Source organism: Poromitra crassiceps (genome assembly GCF_964638095.1).
Source record: "Poromitra crassiceps genome assembly, chromosome: 8".
Lineage (NCBI taxonomy): Eukaryota > Metazoa > Chordata > Actinopteri > Beryciformes > Melamphaidae > Poromitra > Poromitra crassiceps.
This window is the reverse complement of record NC_139629.1, coordinates 52,577,658-52,587,012: the sequence shown is the minus strand read 5'-3', so window position 1 is coordinate 52,587,012 and position 9,355 is coordinate 52,577,658.

The following is a 9,355-nucleotide window of genomic DNA, read 5'->3' as shown; positions in this document are numbered from 1 at the left end:
AACATGCACGATTAATAAACCACCCCCCCAGGTTTTTCTCCTGTTTTCTCCTCAATTGTACTTTGCCCATTCCCCCTGCTGTCCGGGTCGTTGCTCCACCCCCTCTGGTCATTGCTCCACCCCCTCTGGTCATTGCTCCGCCCCCTCTGCCAATCTGGGCAGAGTTGTAGACTAGCACAACAACACATGCTTCTTCTGATACATGCCAGCATGCCCGCAGACACGGCCAATTGTGTCTATAGGAACATCTGGCCAAGCCGGAAGTACCGCTGTCGAGAGTAACCCGGGTCTCTGCTTTTACCTGTACTACACTAACCAGACCTCCAATCAGAGGGGGGCTAGACAATGATGTCATGATGCAGTTGAACAACGTCATTTGTGGGACCAGATTTCTCTCTCGATATGGTTGCCATGGGAGACCGCTGGGCCCATGTTACTATGGCAACTACTGGGTTCAAATAGTCACCATGACAACAACAGCCTCTCTTTAAGCCAAACGAAGCTGACATAAAAACAGCACTCTCTCTCCCTCTCTCCCCCCGCTCTCTCTCCCTCTCTCCCCCCGCTCTCTCTCCCTCTCTCTCTCTCCCTCTCTCTCTCTCCCTCTCTCCCCCCGCTCTCTCTCCCTCTCTCCCCCCGCTCTCTCTCCCTCTCTCTCTCTCCCTCTCTCTCTCTCTCTCTCCCCCCGCTCTCTCTCCCTCTCTCTCTCCCCCGCTCTCTCTCCCTCTCTCCCCCCGCTCTCTCTCCCTCTCTGTCTCTCTTGTAGGGATGGTGATCGGGACCCTGTATCGATTGGTCTCAATCGATAATTTCTTAAAACCCCAAAATCAATAAGGTCCGAGCTTATCAATACTGCTATTGAGACTAGCGGGTCTTATAATGTAGCGTTATGTCTCGCGAGATCAGTCATGTCATTTATTAAATCAAATCACTAGTGCACAAACATCAATCGATTGTCTTATCACGTTTTTGAATTCAATTGAAAAGTCTGTTCTGTTAAGAATCTATTGTTGTCTCGTCTTTCCATCAAATAATAGAAAAGTACTGATAGTGGTATAGATAAAGATTGTATCGTTAAACAGTCTCGAAAATGGTATCAATACAAATTAACGATCCCCATCCCCACTCTCTTGCTCTGTCTCTCCCCCTCCCTCTCTCTCTCTCTCTCTGAGAAGCAGTGTAATAGTAATGAACCTGAGTGTGTGTTGTAGTTATTGATTATTGATCAGAGCTTGGTGGTTAGTGGCAGGCCACTGCCTTCCATCCTGTCATCCGTTTCCATGACGAAAGTCACATGACAAAATGTTTGAGGTTCAAATGAGTAAAGAATGACAAAATGACTAAGTGGTCTTTTTCTGTGTCTGTGTCTGTGCATGAGGGTGGTGTCATCATCCTCCACCAACCTAAAGGACTTTTCTGTGTCTGTGCATGAGGGTGGTGTCATCCTCCTCCACCAACCTAAAGGACTTTTCTGTGTCTGTGCATGAGGGTGGTGTCATCATCCTCCACCAACCTAAAGGACTTTTCTGTGTCTGTGCATGAGGGTGGTATCATCTAGCCTGGGTAAACCCATCCCCCACGTGACCTGCTCTCTCAGTTCCCAGTCACTAGACTGGGAACTGAGAGAGCAGGTCACGTGGGGGATGGGTTTACCTAGGCTAGGTATCATCCTCCTCCACCAACCTAAAGGACGTTTCACACCAGTGCGGATCTCTGTGACGATTATTCGCATGGGGATTCACAAAAAGATATTTTATTGAGTTGTAATTGTGTGTTTTTTCCCCCAGACGGACTTCGACGTCCGCAGATTTCCGCCTGCGGAAGAATACGTTTGACCAATGAAATTCTTTATTTACAGCTGATGATGTCATACTTGCCGGAGCTTGCTGCTAAAATGGGGGAATTTGGGTTTTCAAAATACAAATTCCAACTTTGTATGACAAACAACGCGATGACTACCTCAACAACGAATTCAAGGGCAATATTGCTTCAGATCACCCAGCAGCTGAAACTGTTATGTAACGTAATTTACTTGCTGTAAAAACGGATGGAGCTAATAGGGGCGCTAATGTTAGCCCCTTGTATCCAAGTGCTAACAGATGGTTATGATGTAACCCAGGTTTCCTGAGGGAGACTTCTCTCCCTCATGAATTCCACCACCTGGGTGCGATTTCGAGCACCTGCTGCTGATTGGCCAGCCTTGGCCAAATATACCTACTCTCAGCCTTGCTTAATTCTGATTGGAAGTACAGGTGTGGTACCCCGTAATTACTCTATAAGTACAGATCTTGTTACCCTGTAGTTACAGGCTAAATTCACTTCTTGTAGCCCGTAATTACACTATAAGTACTGTCTTGTTACCCTGTAGTTACACTATAAGTACAGTCTTGTTACCCTGTAGTTACACTGTAAGTACAGTCTTGTTACCCTGTAGTTACACTATAAGTACAGTCTTGTTATCCTATAGTTACACTATAAGTACAGTCTCGTTATCCTGTAGTTACATGGTTATTTGCGGGCTGTATTCTAAAGCGTTACCGAAGTGGGTAAAAAATAAGTTTGATCGGAGGTGTGGACCCCCTATAAAAAAAACTGACTTAGCCATCATGAGTAAAGATAACTCATTATATTACCAGGTGCCCAGGTATAACGTACCGGACATTTATAACTACCTTGTGAATACAGTAATGGAATACACATCTCAGGAGCTGAAAAGGCTTTCAAATCCCTTAAGTCCTCTAACTATTTCATCTGTGGCAAGGTCTGTGACATTCTTACTTTGGTGCCACCAACGACATCATCATCAAACATTGTCGTGACAGCAAAGGTAAATAACCTTAACGTTAAATGTTTGTTTGATATGATCTGACGCTTGCTTGCATGTTAGCCCAATGTTTGCTACTATGTATGTTAGCCTCTGTCTCTTTCCCTTCACATTTGCGCACAGTAGGGATTGCAACTAACAACCGGGCTTTTATTGCTACTATTACTACAGCCGTGTGTTATTACACAGCACACCATCGCTGTTGTGAAATAGCTCCTGATGCAGTAAAAACAGTATTAAATAGGCTAGTAATGGTGGCTAGCGTACTCCTGCTGCTGCTACTATCACCAGGCTGTCAGTCACTTTTGACAGTGAGCGTCGTGGAAATGTCAACAATATGGCTGCGGTGGGCGTGCCCGTACGTGAGTTACATCAGTCGAATAAGGTCTATAGTCCAAGTCAAGTCTCAAGTCTTTGGTCACAAGTCCAAGTCAAGTCTCAAGTCTCTTATGGATGAGCATTCTATCATCTGCTGCATGCCATCCAGTCTGCTTAGAACACTGCATAGCTCAAACTAAGGGATTCAAAGCATGTAGGCCACTGTATTATCCACACTATCTATTAGCATCCAGCATCACAGCATTGATTAGTTAACATTATTATTATTAATAGACCTTTCCTTAATGTTAATACACACAAAAATAAAGATTGTTCACAAGTCCCAAATCTCAAGTCCAAGTCAAGTCTCAAGTCTCGCTTTCACACCGGCCTTGAAAGCCGCAAAATGCACGGAAAATAGGATCCGCGCCTCCGATGTGAAAGTCGTGAACGCGGGTTGGTGGCTAACGCCTTTCGTTCCGCCAGCCGACCTAGTCTCAGCGGCGGGTTACCGGAACAGTGCGAATGGTCAGCTCATTGATAAAAAAATTACAGGGGAAATCACCTCATGCAGCAAGAAAGTGCATGAGTGAAAGTAAAAAAAGTAGCCTATACAATCATGACTGCAGGGACGCCAGGAGGAATGCTCCGTGCCTGTAAGTAGGTTAGGCTTTATGCTCAAACGATGTTTACATTAGTAGGTCAAATTAACGGATATAATAATAGCTTCAGACCGGGGCCGATTATAGCTATGGGCAGAGGTGGGCAACGCCCACCCAGACATGAGTCTTGCCCACCCAATCAAAAGTTAGGAAAATATGTTTATTTTCACCAGGCGCGCGGGAAGCTATCTCCCACGAGGGGGTCTGAAGCATATACTCGGACTTGCGCCGAGCACTTTGCGCGTGCACGTGTGAGGTGCGTGCGCGTGCACGTGCGAGGTGCGAGCACATGCAAAGTGCGCTGCGCGGCGCGGCCTTGTGCAAGCATGCTGCGTGAAGTTGGCACTTGTAGCCTAATGCACATTGTCTTAAAACTTGAATGGAATCAGGGGTGCCGATTTCTGTCTGTGCCAGTGCGTGCCCATGCTTGCGCATGCCCGTCGCCCAACCCATCCCCCGATAAAGCGATAAAGCTGTAGTGACGCAAACGCACCATAGGAGATTTAACAGCTACCTACACACACACACACACACACACACTTCACACACCACTTCAGTTCGACAGAATAGGAACAAGCGACCGAAGCATGCAGTGAACCACACACTCATCTCAGCAACATGGAACATGAACAGCGTCAGCATCAGCGACCGACCCACACAGACACATTGATTGAGACATCAAAAGTTTTAACCAACATTATAACATACACCACTACACCTCACCTGGAACTGGAAGTCGTAGGCTACTCGTCACGGTGGTGGTGGAAAACGCACTAGGTTTTGTGATCAAAAATCTCCTCATTTTGTTTTGGCTACTTGTGTTGACATGTGTCAGTCTGTCACTCTCTCTCTGATACCGCTCAATGCGCAAGTGTGTTTACTCACTACGTCAGCAGGGTCACATAGAGTGCACTGACTCATGCAGCCAATCAGATTGGGCTATGTTTTGATCAACTCGTTTTGTAACCCGGGGCCGCCAGCGGGCCTGGGGTGGGTGGAGTTTGCTATCAAATCAATGTAAAGAGACCCCGCCCAGCCACAGCCTAGAGCCCAGAGCAGAGCACCCACGGGGAAATGAGGGGAGAGAGAGAGAGAGAGAGAGAGAGAGAGAGAGAGAGAGAGAGAGAGAGAGAGAGAGAGAGAGAGAGAGAGAGATGCCTGTGACAGTCACTGAAGTTTCGCCAAATGAGGGTGGGGCTGGGGGGGGCTGCGTCAGGAAGGTGCAGGGGCTGAGGCCGCCACCAGGGGGGGCTGCAGCCCCGGCAGCTCCCCACTTCCAGCGCGGTTGATTTTCACCCCCAGCCAATGGAAAAATTGCACAGAAAATACCAGTAGCGATTCTAGCTTCTTATTGGGTGGGCACTGAGCTTCAGCCCGCCTCCAAAGTCTTCTCGACTCATGTATGATTGAGAACGAGAAACACAAGAGCTGTGACAGACTCCACTGTTGCCCTCCACTTAGAGAGCTGCGCGGGCTTGAAATCTCGGCCCGGATGAGTTATGAAATTACACCGCGCTGTACACCAACGGACACGCGGCACACACGGCTTGTTTTGTTGTTTTTTACATACTGACAGCACGCTGTCTGTCGCTGACTGAGCAGAAAGCTACATGTCATGACATGAGTCCTGGCAGACTAACGTCCCGTGAGGGTCTGTGTGTGACTGTGTGGCTGGGGGAGTGTCTGTGCACTCCTCTTTGTCTGACTGCTCTGCTGTGTAAAATCAAGCGAGTAATACAACGTTATTTAATTTAATTATTGAAACGCCTTTCAATCTGGGAGCGGTGGCTGTCACTTGAAAGCACACCCCAGGACGGGAATGTGGTGGTGCTGCTTGGCTGTTTGTGAAAGCAATTTCTCTGGCGAGGCTGCCGGTTTTGCGGGCCTTTTGAACTGCAATTTTGCGCGATCTGCGTGTGAAAGCGGCTACGTGACTTAAGTGCAACTCACGTCCGTCTCCAGTCCAGTCCCCATGTCTGGGCACTGATGACATCATCAATGATGTCACAACACTGATGACATCATCAGTGATGTTACAATGCACAATTGCGCAAGTGACTTCACTGATGATTGTGTGTTTTCCCAGGATGGCGTGGGCATGTCCCACTGTTTCCCAGCATAGTGGGAGGTCGACGCCTAATTTTTATCCAATCAGAGAAATGTTGACATTTTCTGGGAAATGGAAGGTCAGATTGCGATGCTTCTGAAGGACTATATTTTTTCACCCCGAATCCAATGCCGCCATCCGTGAGTCTACACGAGCTATGGTTGCGGAGATACAGTAGGTCCGCCCTGCATGCAGGACTACAGGAGAGAGATTGAGGACAGCAGGGTTACAGTTCCAGGTTACTGACCAAACACTATTTCAGTGATAAAGGACGGTGTATAAAGCTACAAGAAAGGAAGTCTGTTATTTATCTTGGATGTCAATTAGATCAATGTATGACCAATGAGTCCATGGCCCTCTCTCTCATCGGTAAGGTCCATACAAAAACAAAATAGCAAGGCTAATAAGTTCCTTGATAAGCAAACTATGAGGACACTAGCTACTTCTTTATGATTACACCTGCTTATCCTGGTATAGTGGCTTAACAAAAAAAGTACAGATAGGATACAGACAGTGCAGAATAAACTGATGAGGGTCGTCCTCAGGCCCGTATCTAGGGTGAGGTTACTGGGTGGGCAATTAATTTTTTTTGGGGGGCAATGAAAATAGCCATACCAAAAAAAACACTCCAAAATATGTGCCTAACTTTGGAACATTATTGCCGACAAGCTAGTATTTACACATACAGTAGCTGGTACCAGGTCCGTTTTTAGCCTGTTACATCTTTGGCGGTAGGTTGCCCAAAGGTTCTTGGTTTGGGGATGGGGATTAAGTTGCATTATATTCTAAGACTAAACTGTTCCACTAGGTGTCCACATTGTGCTGTGGGTAACCTAAGTATGAACTTTCACTCAGGGGACAGGCCAATGTTTACAAAACTCCTATTATTAAAACTATTTGCAAACTAACTATGTACATACAAACTAACTAACAAACTAACTATTTACACAACTGTTATTATATTCACAAGACGTTTAGTCTTAAAAGTGAAAAGACCGTATTAATTGGACCAAAAGTGAATTGATGCCCATTAAACTGCAAGACCCAATATTTCTAAATTCAATACCTTTTAAGATTGCTACTAATAAATTTACATATTTGGGCATCCACATTACAAAAAGATACTGTGACTTATATAAAGAAAACTTCCCACCATTTCTTACGAAACTACAGATGTCTCTGAGGTACTGGCAAACCCTCCCTCTCTCCCTTATTGGTAGAGCGAATACAATCAAAATGATCAGCCTCCCTCAAATATTATATCTCTTTCAAAATCTGCCAGTCTATATAACTAAGAATTTCTTTAAAAAATTAGACTCAATAATTAATCCTTTTCTGTGGAACAATAAAAGCCATCGGATTAAAAAGAGTCATCTATGTAAACCTAAATGTGAGGGCGGGCTGGGTTTGCCAGATTTCATTAGATATTATTATGCAGCCAATGCCAGAGTTATTATGTTTTATTTTCATAACACCCAACATTCCCCTACATGGTTGACATTAGAAAGGGAAGACTGTTATCCATATAAACCAGAGACTATTCTTCTGGCCTCATCCAGAGTACAACGTTCTAAGTATAATGATAACCTGTTAATACGTACATCAGATGACATCTGGAAACAGATATGTAAACACAATGATTGGAGTTCATTATATCTATTGATGCCAATAACAGGGAACCCTTTATTCCCCCCATCCATTTCTGATCCAACCTTTAAGACCTGGGAAAGAGCGGGTATTGTGACTATTTCAGATCTGTACGTTGATGATGTTTTCCCCTCATTTCAACAACTTACCCAAAAAATAGGATTGCCTAGACAAGACTTCTTTAGGTATTTGCAGATAAGGGATTACGTTCAGAAACATGTTCCCTCTTATAGGACACTGGCCCATTCTACAATCAGAGAAATAATGAGACGCTCCCCCTATTCTCCTCACCTTATATCAGACTTTTATTTGAATATACGACAGGGTGGAGCTGATACATCCAATATACGGGCACAATGGGAAAGAGAACTGGATGTCCAAATCACAGAAGAACATTGGAGCCGTAGTCTTGTGCAGATACATAGATGCTCTATAAATGTCAGACATTGCCTCATGCAATTTAAAATTGTACATAGGCTACACTACTCAAGGGTGAAATTGCATAGGTTATTTCCCTCAGTCTCACCTACATGTGAGAAATGTGAGACTAACGAGGCCACGCTTGCCCACAGCTTTATACTTTGCCCCAAGATCGAGAATTATTGGATTAATGTCTTTAACACAATCTCTGAAATACTTGCACACCAAGTGAAACCAGACCGACAAACCATTATTTTTAACGTTTCAGAAATGATAGACGGACACTCAACAGCCCATCAACATTTTCTTAATTTTTGTCTTATGTCTGCTAAGAAATGTATACTAAGACTTTGGAAGGGGAAAGAGCTTCCCAATGTAAAGATGTGGCTCGCTGACCTCGTAAACACTCTGGAAGTGGAAAGGATCAGATATCTCAGATTGGATCAGACAGATAGATTTGACTTAATATGGCAGCCTCTTATTCAACACCTGCAGGGCGCCTCTAATAGAGACTAGTAGGCATTATTTTAAGTATTGTCACCTTAGGATATTCTCTTCCACCCCCCCCCCCCCACAGTCCTTCTCCCCTCCAATACACTTTTCCCTTTTCCCTCATTTTCTTTTTGTTTTGTTTTTGATTTTCTTGTGTGTTTCCTGTTTATTTTTTATTTTATTTTATTTTTATTTATTTTTTATTTTTATTTTTTGTTTAGTTTTTTGCTTTGGGGTGTACGATATATGTATAAAATACAAAAAAAACAAGCTTCATGACACTCAAACCTTTATGCCCAAGAATGAATGTATGTGTGTCTAACATGTTAAATTATCTCCAGATACATAAGCAATTTGTTTCTGTTTCAGAAAATATCGCTTTGCTAGCTGTTACTGTCAATGTTTTTGTTTTGTTTTTGAATTATTGATTGGTATCTGTAAAAGAGAAACAGCAATCACATGCTGGGTTGACACATGGTGAAAAAACAAAGTGTTGTGTGTACATGTGCTTGAACAAATAAACAATTAAAAAAAAAAAAAGTGAAAAGAAAACAACTTTGAAAGCAGATTGATTTACCATAAAACTTAAAAACATCCTTCATCCATAATTTCAATAATCAACTCCATAACAGTTATTTTCATTGGATGACCTTATTTCTCACATCAAATTAAAGACTAGTGCAGTGAGACTTAACCATAGGTCAAAACTATTTGCCATTTAGCGTTCAAACCTATATTTACAAGACTTTTAGTCTTATTCAAACTCAAACTGAAATTAAAACTTTGAAAGCAGATTGACTTTGTTACCCTAACAAATAAATAACAATCCTTCATCCATAGTTTAAAATAATCAACTCCATAATATTCTTTTCATTGGATGAGCTT